The 14,031-nt window shown below is 42.8% G+C and overlaps 1 protein-coding gene and 1 long non-coding RNA gene across 3 annotated transcripts in view; one reads left to right on the top strand and one right to left on the bottom strand.

The window, feature by feature from the left end:
• The window catches only part of vav3 (vav guanine nucleotide exchange factor 3), a 92,669-nt gene that overhangs the window by 24,915 nt on the left and 53,723 nt on the right, over positions 1–14,031 (top strand). The gene's annotated exons all lie outside the window — the stretch shown is intronic.
• Positions 1,399–12,229, bottom strand: LOC112847742 (uncharacterized). Its single transcript, XR_003221498.1, has 3 exons — positions 7,113–12,229; positions 6,788–7,010; positions 1,399–3,456 (listed from the first exon to the last, which is right to left on the bottom strand). It is a non-coding gene; the product is annotated as an uncharacterized LOC112847742 (long non-coding RNA).

The raw sequence follows: 14,031 nt of genomic DNA, 5'->3' as shown, positions 1-14,031 counted from the left end.
TTTTCATTTAGTCAGCTCACAGGTGACAAAACATACACAGATTTCTCCAACAACCTGGAGCCCAATATTTCATTGAGGCTTCACTCAGAACACAGAGCAGTTGTTTCCTGAGCTATTATCATTATCATTATCATTATTATTATTATTATTTTAAACAGTAGAATTAATCTTTCTTTGGTTTTGGTTATACTCCACTATGATCATATTTGACTTTCGTTTAAATCTATCTGGGAGGTAACTGAATGTCTGCGATTAAGCTGATTAAGAGAAGAAGCATTGGGCAGCGTTCATTGTGACGAGGCTCACTGTAATAGCTTTTGTGGACAATTAGATGAAACCGGGGAAGGACCGGCACTAATATGGCCCGAGTGAAGCAGAAGCTAAGACTCATCACCACTGCTAACAACGTCCTCAAACAAAGGCTAAAACAGGCCCTCAAACAATAATTCTGTGACATTTGAAAAGCCACACGGGTCTTTTTAAAGTTGAATGAGGGAAAAAGATGTCTGATAGTGTCGGTGGTAGTGTTTGCATACGAGTGTGTGAGAGTGTCTCTATATTTGTGTGCATGCTACAGTGACTCCTCCGAGGACTGATTCATCTCAAGTCTCAGTAAGCAGCAGGAAACAGGAAGAGGAAACGGTCACCACAGAACCCCTCTGGGGTTGTTTCTATATTCAAATTTGCCTTCAGGTGTAAGGGTACATGTGCACTGCTGTCTGTCTGCATGTGCTGCATTTTGACTCATACCTGTAAAATCCAAACCACCCACCCCGGTGAGCAGTATTTCCCACCGAGGCCCCATGGTGCCAGCCAGCCCGTCGAGGCCTACAGTATATTTTGTGTAAGTGTGCTCTGGTGAGCCAGGCCTAGACAATTGAACTCCACCCCACCACCCCCACCACCACTCTCCACCTCCTCAGTCTTGTTCTGCCACAGGCTCTATCAAGCCCGCACTCTTCCTGTGACCGGGCTCCGGCCCCTGGAAGTGGAAGCGTGTGTGTGAATGTGGGAGAGTTTATGACACAGAGAGGAAAAAGAGTGTGCTCTGACTGGAAAACTGGGTGGAAGGGGAATTTATATTTATATTCTTGCCACTTTTGGTCAGTGGTGTGTGTGTGTGTGTCTGTGTATCTTTGTGTAAAGACATTGTGTTGTATGTCCCTGCCCCATACCAGTTCAAAGGGGAGCCTCCCGTTGAGTGTGAAACACATTAACCCTTCAGGTAGTCCTACTGTAAAAAGATTTAAAAGGATCTCACTAGTTTAAAAAAACTAAACCGATCCTTCAGTGAGGTTTTTTTAAAAATTAATTTTTCTAATTCTTTGCTTTTGCATCTCAAATGAGAGTTGTGGCCTTCTTCTGTTGCCAATCGACATCAGGAAACAGTAAGAGGCCAACAGCGGTTGTGCTTGCAGCGGTGTTATGGTAAAGGCTTTGTGTGTTAGGCTGCTGTTCGGTATTGAGGTTACCTGGGTGTTTAAACATGGCAGGTATTTATAGGCCACTGCCGACACCGGGCCAGCCAGAGAGCATGTGAAGCTAAGCCACCGCGGTCAGGAAAGACGACAGAGACTGAAGCGAAGGACTGAAAACCTCCCCTCCTCCCCTCTCTGCCCTACATTCTGACAGATTTTCTTTTTACTCCTGCTTCAATATGGAGTGTTTTGCTACCTGGAACTACTGACCTACATCGCAGTGTGGCTAAATGGTACAGATGCATTTGAGGGCATTTTGTTATTTTCTTTCTTCCATTCTTTAGACAATAAAGTAAAAGTTTGGTTTCACTGTTATTTTGAGCAGTGATGGACTACATTTCATCGGTGGGGGTTGCTTCGGTTTTTGACATTATTTTAGTGGCTTTTCCTTACAAGCAACTTGCATTTAGAATCAAATGCATATCTCTTGTTTTGCGTGAATATCTGTTGGGACCTGGAAATTATAGATGGAGATCTGCTCTTAAAATTTGCAGTGGGACGATTGTTGCATGTACAAACTGGATAATGAGGAGTCTTTTCATCCGGCTGTTAAGGCAACAAAAAACTTGATCTTTCTCTGTTACGTAAAAGTTCATACAAATTGTGTATAAATGGTAAGGACCCCAAAGCGCTTTACACATCTAGTCATCCACCCATTCACACACACATTCACACACTGGTGATGGCAAGCTACATATAATCAAAGATGCTCAGATTTTTCCATAGATACAGTTACATTTGTGCAAACTGCAGTGAGCACTGATAAATTTAAAGCAATCCACCATATCAGACCTTACTGTACTGTACAGTAGGGTCTGATAGTGGGTCTCAGGATTTCATTCAGCAGTCAGGGTGATGTCGGCCACCACACTGAGGTCCGTGAGACCCTCCAAGACCGACCCACTGCCAAACCAGTCATCGTGAATGATGCTTCAGGCAGACGTCTCCAGACTCTTTCACGCCTGTCACATTTCCTCAGTGTGAATTTGCTGCCATCAGTGAAAGCAACAAGGTGCCAGTGATGGATCTCCCAGTTCTGGTGTTCCCCGAAAAATGCCAGTTGAGCCATGCAATGCTGGACTGTAAGCACCGATCGCACTAAAGGATCTCAGGATCTCGTTTCACCCTCTTGTAGTCCAGTTCTTACAGTTTGGTGAGAACAAGCATATGAGTGGCCCTGAAGGTAATTTTGTAGGTTTCCTGGCGGCCTTCTCCCATTCCAAATACCAGATATACCAGTCTCACTGCTAGGTTAACGCTTCTGTCCAGCTCTCCTCATGTAGTGGGTATCTGGGTATCTCCACGTATGTGAAGGTGGACTGTCTGTGCCACATGAATGGCCTGCAGGTGTCATCTAAAGCTATCAGCAGTATCAAGGACATTAGTAACAATACAAAAAAGTACTAGGAGGTATCAGTCAGGAGGGAGAAAGAGAGAGCAGTAGTCTGTGGCCACCATATGCAAATCTGTTCCCTTTTTGGAGCTTGTCTTGTTTTTGCCTCTCCGGTGCACCTGTTGTCAGTTAAATGTGCATCAAAGGAGCTGAAATTGATTCACAAAGGCTTATAGTTCCTGACTGGGTAGATATCCTCGCAGTTTAACTGACCTGGTGCTATACTGTGAGTTTCATGTGTTACTTGACACGAAACTCCACTTTTTTTTCAAGTTTTCTGACACAATAAAATCAGATTTTTCCATACTAGTCTTATTTACACATACCATTCATAGACGAAACATCCAAACTCCACTGTGCTGTTCAGACGTCAGAGTCGAGCTTTAAAAAAAATGGCGATCCTGCTTACAGATGAGCGTTGGAGGTGAATTTATTCAGAACGTGAGTTGCCTGTGGTCAGTGTTCTCTTCCAGATGAGCAGCAATTCACCGAGAATGTTTAGATTCTGCATGTTTATTTCGCTCTCTTCAATCCACTTTCTCCCCACTGTGCAGCCAGTTTCCCCTGGGCGCCCGCTAGCTTCATCTGAGAGGAGATGAATGAGGGAGATTTTGTTTTCAACAAGGGCAATCCCTCGCTGACACATCTTTAAAAACTTTCACCAAAAACCTGTCAAGAGGTGCCGGAGGCAGCATCTGTCATCTCTGCGTCGGAGCTAACGGCACTGAATCACAGGGACGTTTATGTTCTCCTGATTTCGCTGAGATGCTTTTCTGTAATGTAAAGATTGTGCAGAATCGTTGCAGAGGACTGTGTGCGTGTCAACGATGCTTTTTCCAGATGCAACTGTGGAGAAGGAAGGGGGGGTTGGGGTCTTTTCCTCTTTGTGTTGCTTCGGAGAGGTGGAGGTGGAGTGGGCGGATGCGCTGTCATTCAAAAGTGGGGGCGATTCTAAATAGCTAATCTCCATCCTCCACGCTCTTTGAATTTTATCCCATCGTAGCAACTGCTCCGAGTTATATAATATCCAAAAAAGAGGCAGTTTTGATGAACTCACATGGGGAGAAGTTTGCGCAGTAAATGAAATAATGCATGAAGGCAGCCGTGTGATTCATCTTACATGAAAAGCTGCAGTTTGGTTTTCTGGGTGAACGTGGTCAAGATTCTGATGGGGATTATAGTAATATAATATTAATCACTGTGTGGTTATTTAATGAGATTTAATCCATAAATCCATCAAAAAAAATCCATGAAACAAGAGAAGCAGCTAAAATTGCTTTTGTTGGACATAAGACAGTTTAAGAAACGATGATTTTGGCTTCACTTTAGCGGCAGACATGCAACAGAGGAGTATTCCTTTTGCTTAAACACAATGAAGCGCCCTCATTTAATTAGGAAACGTGTATTTACTTCAATTAAAATCCTAATAGGATTCAGTAAATTCAACAACAGCCTCCAAATGGACAGTTTTTCATTAGTTTCTTGGGACATGTCATCAGCATTATAAAAAGAAGCATGATGGAAGATGGCGTGCGTCATGCACTGCAGATCGTGTCTTCAGGGAGGTGTTAATCAATGTGTGTCTTCTAATGGAGTCTGATGTGTGCAATTTCTCAAACTGCAGCTGTTTTTATATCCACTCACTTTCTTAGGTTTGACTGTTTGGCTGCTGCTTGTAACACAGAAGCAGCTCGTGTGTAGTAGACATGGTCAAGATGACCTGCTGAAGTTTAAAGCGAGTGTCAGAATCGGGGAGAGAGATGATTTAAGAGACTTTGAATGAAGAATGGTCCAAAAAAAGGGAAAATATCCAGTGAGCAGCAGTTCTCTGGGTGAAATGTTGTTGCCAGAGGTTAGAGGAGAAAGGACAGACTGGAGCTGATAGGAAGGGAACAGTAACTTTAACCCAAGATATGCAGACGACCATCTCTAAACGCACAACACGTCAAACTTGAGGCAGACGGGCCACAGCAGCAGAAGACCACAGCGAGTGTAACTCCTGTCAGCTAAGAACAGGAAAATGAGGCTGTGAGATTGCTAATGAGTTCTCAAAAGGTTGCCTGGTCTGACATTTGGAGGGTAGAGTCAGAATTCGGCATAAACAGATTATTATTATCATTTACTTTCCATTTAAATTCTCAGTCTGGTTTTTGTTCTTGCTCTTTTTTGTATTGCTTTCTTTATTTCTCATTTTCCTTTTGCTTTTTTCCACTCAAAACAATGTACAGATGTGAATGTTAACTGCAAATATATGATGAGACCCTAAAAATAACCCTCTACAAACAAGTTTAGAAGAGTTGATGTACTCATCAGAAAGCTGCTTTTCTATAGCTGAGTTCCTCTAAGCCTTCGTAATGGACAGATGAGTGATATTTTCCTTTATGGCGTTTAATTATTCAAGCAAAAGTAAAACACCATAAAAAGATTGCACACAGCTGCATGACTAATGTGCAGAATCTGCACAGGCTGATTGAAACAGTGCCTATTTAAGCACTCGTGATTATAATGGTAACTCCTCGGGGTATGCTAAATGATGCTAACCCACTTACGCCATATAGATCTGACAAGCTGGCTATTTGTGGCCAGCGCGTTAGCAACACAGATCCAGAAGTGCCGACACGTTTGTTGCATTATAGAGGATATGAATGTATTTGGTTATTCAGTCTGGCCTTTTTTTTTGGCTGCAGTTTCAGAGTCAGTTTGGGATTTCATCAGCTGGTTTGATGTGTCATGTTATGTACATCAAGAAGAGCTTCCACATTACCATAACTTACATCAGAATTTAACTCGGGCTGCTTTTGCAGCTCTACTTTTTCATCTGCACCAGGTCTGTCAAACTCATTTTAGTCCATGGACCACATATAGTTTTGATAACACATGTAGGCTGAAACAATAATGCGATTGCATAACTTCCCTTCTTTGCATACGAACAAGTTACCAATCATATTTTCACAACAATTTTCAAAACATATGGCCTAGGACAGTGGTGTCCAAACCCAGGCCTCAAAGGCCGGTGTCCTGCAAGTTGTAGATGTGTCCTTGATCCAACACAGCTGATTTAAACGGCTAAATTACCTCCTGAACATGTCTTGAAGTTCTCCAGAGGCCTGGTAATGAACTAATCATTTGATTCAGGTGTGTAGACTCAGGGTGAGATCTAAAACCTACAGGACACTGGCCCTTGAGGCCTGGGTTGGCCGAGGAGGCAGCATCGGCCCGCCAAAGGCTCCAATCTGGCCCCTTGGAAGGTTTTGAAGAATGTGAAGGAGGAAATAAACGGCCATTCATACCACACCTAAATAAAAAAGTAATGGATCAACAATTAAATAACAGAACTATCTACTCTTGTGACTTGTGATTTTTACACTGGGTTTACAGCGCAATGAGCTGTAATTTTACACATGTATTTCTTACAATTTAAGTCCAAAGCAGCATTTCTTTATAATGTGGAAAAACTAGAGCACGCATTAAATGTGTAGTAAAACGTCTTTACACTGGCAGAAAGGGAAGTTTCACTTTACCTGCCTCCTTCATTGCACAGTTTGACAATCCTGGATGAGATGATTAGCTTTAATCCAGCTTGTTGAATCTTGTATACACTCCCCTTGATAATAAGATGACCAATAAAAGGTGGTATATTAATATAGGCTTCTGGCCTGATATAAGGAAAGTCTTCATTTACTTTGCTTTTATTGTCTGGAGCCAATATGAAAGGTGTTATTACTTTATACCATCGAGATTTGGATTTATGGTAACATCTCATTGAGGGTTTAGCTCATGCCGCTCGACAGTCGACAGTATAATCCGGCGATGACGAAAAGAGGTCGTAAAATACCTGACATGTAAACTAGCACGATGAATAGCTCCGCGAAGTGCAACAAGATTGATAACCCTGATTCAGTCTTTGTTTACCTACATTCAGAGTGGCTGTAAATCAAGAAAAAAGCAGAGCGAAGGATGTGTCTTCTGAAGCTCCCGGCACTATGTTTCTTCTCTGAACTGGGCGACAGTTTCCTCTTCTGAGTGCCTCCTAAGACTCGGCTCTCTGGAGCGCCACAGATCTGTCGACTTTTCTGACCTTCCAGCGCTTAATTACATTCTCCTGGTGTCCCCGGTGGATTCAGCCCCCAATTAAACGACTGAAGTAAAAGCGAATAAAAGTTTGAGTTTTAAATTCAAGTCAGTTTGGCCAACGCTGTTAAAAAACAAACTAAAAAACTATTTTTAATAAAGCAATTTACATGTTTCTTTGTTAGTCTGCCAGCTGTGGAGAATCTTTAGCGAGTAACGACCGTTGCTGTTGTCATTCCTGTCATGTTCTCGTAGCGTGCTTCGGCAGTTTGTCAGCCTACATAAAACAGCAGACAGGACGTGTTTGTGTCCCAGTCCTGACCCAAACAGATCTCAAACTTGTTTTCGAATTAATTTGCCTGTGATTCCATTTTCACAGCACACACTCACATCCCTCTTTGGGTTCGTAATATCCTGTGGGGTGAGACGGGGCGGACTAAAACTGAGGCGCATGCTGAAGCTCTTTGACGGACGCTGCAGGATCAAAGGCTCTCGGAAAAAAAAAAAATTGCCGAGGAATGTCCATATGGATTTTCACTGACCGCCTTAGGACGTCGTTTTCAGCACAGACATCCCACTCGAGCTTGCTCTTACACTTTGTTAAGGTTTCTGGCAGTCTTTCAAGTCTCTGCTCGCCAAATGATCCCCACTAGGAGCTGAAATGTGCAGCCTTTAAACACTGTCCTGGTAGCTTCACTTAAAAAAAACACTACTAAAACCAGAGTTTATATTTTCCCCTCAAAGAGGCTTTGGGGAGATTGTTTTCCCCTCGTTTGCTTCATTTCATCCCCAGTTAACTGCGAGATTGTGTTTCGGCAGCGAGGGACTGATATTGTCATGTCAACGTGATGAAACAATGGAGATTGTGCTGCAGATTGGCTCAGGAGTGGGTGGAAGAGATGAGGTTATGTCTTTAGCACGGCTGCTGCAATGAAGTCAATGATAATACCAGCAGCGAGCACAATAGCAAGAAGCTCTGGGTCGTGTCGCACTAGCTTCGAGTGGGGGGTCCTCCATGAAGAATTCATCTCTGTATGTAGGATCGTAGCCTGAAAGGACTGCTGAGAATCTTTTGTGTAAACACTTTTGTTGAGCATAAAAGTGGATTAAAAAAATAGAAAAATATGAGTGAAAATGTAGCCATAAAATATAAAAATGTACCACAGTTTCGCCTCGAGGGCAGCAAGGACAGCCTTAAGGCCTCGACACAGTAGACCTGTAAAATCTGCACGAATGATCTGTATGTTAAAAGCTTTTTTTAGACTCGCCTATTCTTTTTATTGGCCTTTTTCAATAGACACAATGAAGAGAGGACAGGAAAGCAGGGGCAGAGACAGAAGACATGCTGCAAAGGACGCAGGTCGGACTCGAACCCGGGCCGGCCGCTCTCAGCCCTTTGGCATGTGATCGCCTGCTCGACGCATTGAGCTAAGCTGGCGCACAGGCTTACCTCTTTTTAATGCAGCTGTTCACACATAATTTTGCTGGACAGATTTATTTATTTTTTCTGACTTTTTGGATCCGAACATCCAACCAGTCAGATGCTGCATTTGGCAATAAGTTTGCTGTGGCTCAAAACACAGATCAGTACTGAATATCTAATGATGTGGAAATAGTAAAATAATACTATTTTACCTCAGGCGTACAGCTAGACGCCGCTCCTGGTCAATCAGATCTCTGAAATGATTCCTCTGCCCCTGCAGATGTGGTCCCAGCTCTGCCAGCAAGAACTCAAGCTGCCCCGCTGACATCCTGAAATATGTACGAAAGTTTTCAGTTTTTTGTGGTCAGTTTGTGTGTGGTCACCTTTGAACAGGCTTTGGATGCATGCAGGTAAAGTGTCTTTAGAGCTAAAGGGAAACGGGATGTGAGCATCTCTGACAAACATTTCGCTTTTTGTTAGCTTTTAAAATAATTTGCATGAATAAACAATGACAGATGCAAAGATTTCTGCTTGCTCTACTAGAAGCCTGAAAAAACTGGTGCTTGCTTTCACGACATCAGACTGGGTAAAATGCTAAAGACTTTACAAAAAAACTACATTAAACTAGCATTCAAATCCAGACATGTGAATCCTTAACAAGAAGAAAGACATGAGCCGTTTTTTGGCAATATTGATTCAAAATGAGCAAAAACCTTTATTAGTTGTATTTATGTACAAAAACATCAAATTTATCACAGAGCCCAGGTTTTAGATGTGCACAGAGTTTTCACTGCATGGCTTTATTTTTAAAAAATTGGTATTCCCTAAAGAAGAAACCCAAAGTGTTTCAGTCTTCCACCACATCACGTTCATTTATGAGGTCTTCCTGGAGTTCACGGCACTCTCTATGTGCATGTATGTGCTGGCACAACTGCTTACTGCTGGCCAGTTGTGAGCAGCCTGCTGATTCAGGCACTGTGAAGCTCAGCTGGAGTTAAATAATCTGCCAGAAAAGTGAGGATTTGGCAGATCAGATGTGTGTATTCGGGAACATCACTTTTCTTGTTTCGTGTTTTTTCACGTCGTGTGAAAACCATGCAAATGTGTGATCACATGTGTAAAACGCTCCCCCACTGATGTGAATGTCAACCATTCAGAGAGGCTGAAGACAAGCATGTGTGTGAGTGAAGGATGTGCTTGTGAGGCTGGGACTACATGTGTGAGCGACTGTGTGCGTGTGTGTGTCCTGAGGGGCTGCGGTCCGTGGAGGTTGATGTGATTTACCTGGACAGTGAGGATGACCTTACTTCTAACCTTACTCTGCTGAGAGAAAGAAATGAAGGCAAAACTCAGAAGCTTGTACTGTTTGTTGTGAATATTTGTTCTAGAATTACACAGAGACTGAGGAGCTCGGAGTGAAGCTGTGATGTTAGATTAGCTGTCAGCTATCAGACTAATTTCATGCTGGAATACAAGTTCTTATGCGCCAAACAGCCCTCAAACTTACAGATAATTAGTTAATTAGTTATTAACAGCACTTTCAAAATCTGCATCTTGTTTTGGTAAGGAAAATCCCTGCTTGTTTCCAGTTATCAGTACATCTGTTATTAATTGGAATAGAAACCAAAGCTGTTTTTACTTTGCTAGGCTGTGGGACTTTTTCAGGATAGGTGGAAAAAGCTAATATGTGAGCATAGGGAGAAACGAGAGAGAAATGCAAGCAAGCTGGTTTAAAAGCTACCACATAGGTACACACACACAAACACACACACACACACACACGCACACGCTAAGTGCTAAGTAACTTGATCGACCTCTGTCAGTCAAAGTGACCATGTCCTTGAGTCCAATATGAAGGTGGATGAGGTTTTTAAAAAAAGCTCTGTTGAGTGATAAAGTTGTTATAAATCCATAGAGCCTAGTCTATAGTGCTCCTCTTGGAAAAACAGACGTGTTTGGCACAATAAAACACCTGGAGAGGTTTAGTAAAGATAAAAAGATTTTTTAAAAAGTTACTTTATACCAGGCTGTAAATGTGCTTTGTGATCATCGATGGTATAAAATGTGGATGTAGCATCTGAAGGCCACCAGGTGGCGATAGCTGTGTTTGCAAAAAGACTCCCAGTCCTGTGGACGTCAGTGAGAAAACCGCTTCCTGTCTCGACCTGATGAGTTTATGGGCTCAGTCAGTCATGTCGGGTCATACTGAGTAATGTCCATGCTGTGTTTCAAATTGGAAGATTATCATAAAACGTGCTCAGCAGCTAACAACTTGTCAACCACAAGCCTTTTAATAGTGAGCTCGCTGTTTCACGCCCGCCCCCTTCTGGCCACACCCACTGCTCATCAAAATAGCACCTTAGAAACCTGTTAGTGACATCACGGTAGCTATGTCCATGTTTTTAATGTTATGAAGTCAGGAGTGTGCGGGGACTGACTCGCTTTTGGAGCCAGTCTCTAGTGACCCCTGTCAAAGCTGCAGTTTTTTAAGAGATCTGATTTTTTGAATTTTTCAGCTAAACTGGTTCCCTGGTTCATTTTTAAGTCCTAGAGTCTGCCACTTGATTAAACCTGAAAGTCCATGTGGTTTGACTCAGAAGCGGTCTCAAAGAGCTGAAGAGGAGGAACTCTGCTGTCTCTGAGGTTTCTGAGACTGCCTCTTGTTGTTGTTTAAAAGAAGTTGTTTTTGCCATAGAAATAATGGAAAGCAGTGTTAGCTTGATGCAGAGAATGGCTGTCTAAATGACGCAGGCAGCAAAACACAGGGAAATGGCCGACGTGTGCCGCATTCCAATCAGCTATACATCTGTATATCCAAACACACTAATTATGTATTATGGGCCTTAATGAGCCGTGGCACTGATTGTCAAACACGCTCTCGCTCTCTCTTTCTGTGCCAGTCAGGTTTTTATTCTCCCCTTTATATCTGGATTAGATTTTATGCACCAGCTGCATCCGTCAACTGGATGTACTCCGAAACAAACATACACCCACATCCACGTGTGTGTGTGTGTGTGTGTGTGTGTAGACACAAATAACAATAATAAATCTCACGCCCAGCAGCACAGACACAAAACACAAGAAGCAAACTGAGATCAATTAGTCTAAGTAACACGCGTACTCCACCCCCCATCTCTCACATACACCTACACCCGATATAAACCAGAGTGCATCGTGTTCACTCTCTCTGTGGTGCAGTTTGATGGCTTTTTCTTCTACATTGTTCCACTTTAACAGTAAATGTTTGATGAGAAAAACAGTTGAACTGGAAAAGCTTTTTGGTTTTTCTTGCTGAAAATACAAACACGATTTTTTTGGGGGATGTACTGAAAGCTTCTTGCTTTCATTAAAGTTTCATCAAGCGTGGCCTCCAACAGAGGCAGTGGAGAAAAAGCAAACAAAATGACCGATTGATATGAAAAAAAAGACATTTGTGGATGAGACTAACAGAACTTTATAGTATTTTTTTGCATGTTTTAGCAGAGCTAGTTAGTTTTTTTGTTTGGGCCAAAAGATAAATTGGAGCTTTAAGTTTCTCCACTGCTGCAGCGACTCACACACACAGAGCGTCCTTCACTTTAACACCCTCAAACTCATCCTCTTAGACAGTCTTTGTGCGAGAGCAAACCGAAGCTGTTCCAAATACAGGCGGCTTCAAGACAGCGAGTGTCGCAATCGCTGAAATAACTGCTACAGCAGCGAGAGAGGAATGCAGCCAACGCCAACGCCATGCAAGATGCTTTCACACCTGTTTGTTTGGTGTGGTTTAAACTGGCCCCTCAAGTGTTACACCTCTGGTTTGTTTTACACAAGCGTGGCCAGAAAACTCTTAAATGTGGAGTTTGCCAGACAGCTGATCGTGTAGATGGAAGTCTATATGCAAAACATGTAACATGATGAGCTTCATGTGTTCCACAGTGATGCCTATTTTTAGCTGGCAATCAGTGATTTAGAAATAAAGAAAAGGAGAAACAGAAAGGAGGAGCAAAAGCAGAGAGCAGGAAACTGGGACAGCGTGCTGGGCTGTGTGTGAAACCAATAAAGCTGTTGACATGTTATACGTTCACAATGCATCAACCATTTTCTTGATCTGCTCTCCGGCACGAGAGGAAGGGAAGGATGAGCGAAGATAAACAAAGAAGAGGCCGTCGATGGAGATCAGAAATAGGCTCCGATTGAGCTCCAGGACAGATATATGGGTTACTATTGATCTTCCTCTAAATAGAGCAAACATGGCACTCGTGTCATTACAATCCAACCAGTGGCGTCGCTGTATGATAGTGAACCAATTTTAGATTAAATATTAATGCACAAGTCATATATATATATGTATGTATGTGTGATTTCTGTGTCAGCCACCCACGCAGGCTCTGTGTGCTTGTCTTCCACTCTTGTGGGCAGACACATCCCTCATCCTGCTTTAATTGGCCTGGTGTGAATCACTTGATCCAGGGGTGCAGCCACAGTCAGACAGGGCAGGCTTATTAGCCTCCATCAAAGGACCTGTGAGCCTTCATCATCTGCTGCTGCAGTACAGTACGTGTCTGCCGCTGAGCCCGTGACCTCTGGACACCAAAACTAACGCTTGATCCTTTTTGTGTGTGTGTGTTTTGTTTTTTTTTTACTTTGAGTTCTTACAGTAGATGCTGCTTTCACTCAGGATTTGATGTATTTTACAGTCTTACATAACATCTTTACTTTGCTGACCGATTAAGTTTTGCACCAAAATCATGCCGTCTTATAAAAAGTCCCATTTCCTTTATGGACATTTTCCTGACATTTCTATTATTAGCGGCGCGACTGCAGATGGATGTAATGCTGGCGAGCCTTCCAAAAGTCTTGTGCAGATGGTCAGTTTAGTTGCGTGTGACTCATGTAGTCAGCGGAGCCAAAAAAGCACAGCGTTTCGCAAAAACTCGTCCCCTAAAATCGCCTGCCAGCTACAGCTGGAGGGCCTCCAGAAGCTCTGTTCAACACGCGGCCGAGTCGCAGCATTTGGACATGTTGTACCTGCCAACACGCTCTCCGGATGTCAAGCCCTTCATTCATTATTAGAGAGAAAGAGAGAGCGCTACATTAGCTTTGTCTAATAACTGTACAGATGTCTCCAGCTCTTTATTATCTCATTCACGGCTCTGTTTAGATTGCAATACCAACATGCATGCCCATTTCTGTATTCATAACAAAAGCAAGAGCACTGCCTAGACTGCATTAAAGCATTAGCGCTGTCTAAAGTCTGAATCCTTCTTTGCTTGATAAAGGGCTAATTATTGTCTAACCTTCACGTACCTGCTTCAGGACTTACGTCTTCTGTGTGACAACTCTACATCAAGTGTACCAGTGTGTGTGTGTGTGTGTGTGTGTGTGTGTGTTTGGATTTTGCCACTAAAATAGTTTTATTAGTGTTCTACCTGTCCAAACCAAATAAAAGAGCGTCTGACAAAAACATGTGTCAGTGCCCTCAGAGCAGTGATCTTAAATAGGAGTTCAGTGCTTGACATACTCTTTTTTTCTTGTTGTTTTTTGCCTGGATTTTGTCTGTCAAGCTGTCATAGCTTATTTGTGAAGGTTGAGGTGGCTTGCAGGTGTACTTGCAAACAATACTGAGCGCTGAAATAGCACATTCTACACGCATGTTTGGTGTGTGAGGGATTTAGAAGCACCAA

Source organism: Oreochromis niloticus, linkage group LG9 (genome assembly GCF_001858045.2).
Source record: "Oreochromis niloticus isolate F11D_XX linkage group LG9, O_niloticus_UMD_NMBU, whole genome shotgun sequence".
In the NCBI taxonomy this organism is placed as follows: domain Eukaryota; kingdom Metazoa; phylum Chordata; class Actinopteri; order Cichliformes; family Cichlidae; genus Oreochromis; species Oreochromis niloticus.
The sequence above is the reverse complement of the archived record's forward strand: the minus strand, read 5'-3'. Positions and strand labels throughout refer to the sequence as shown.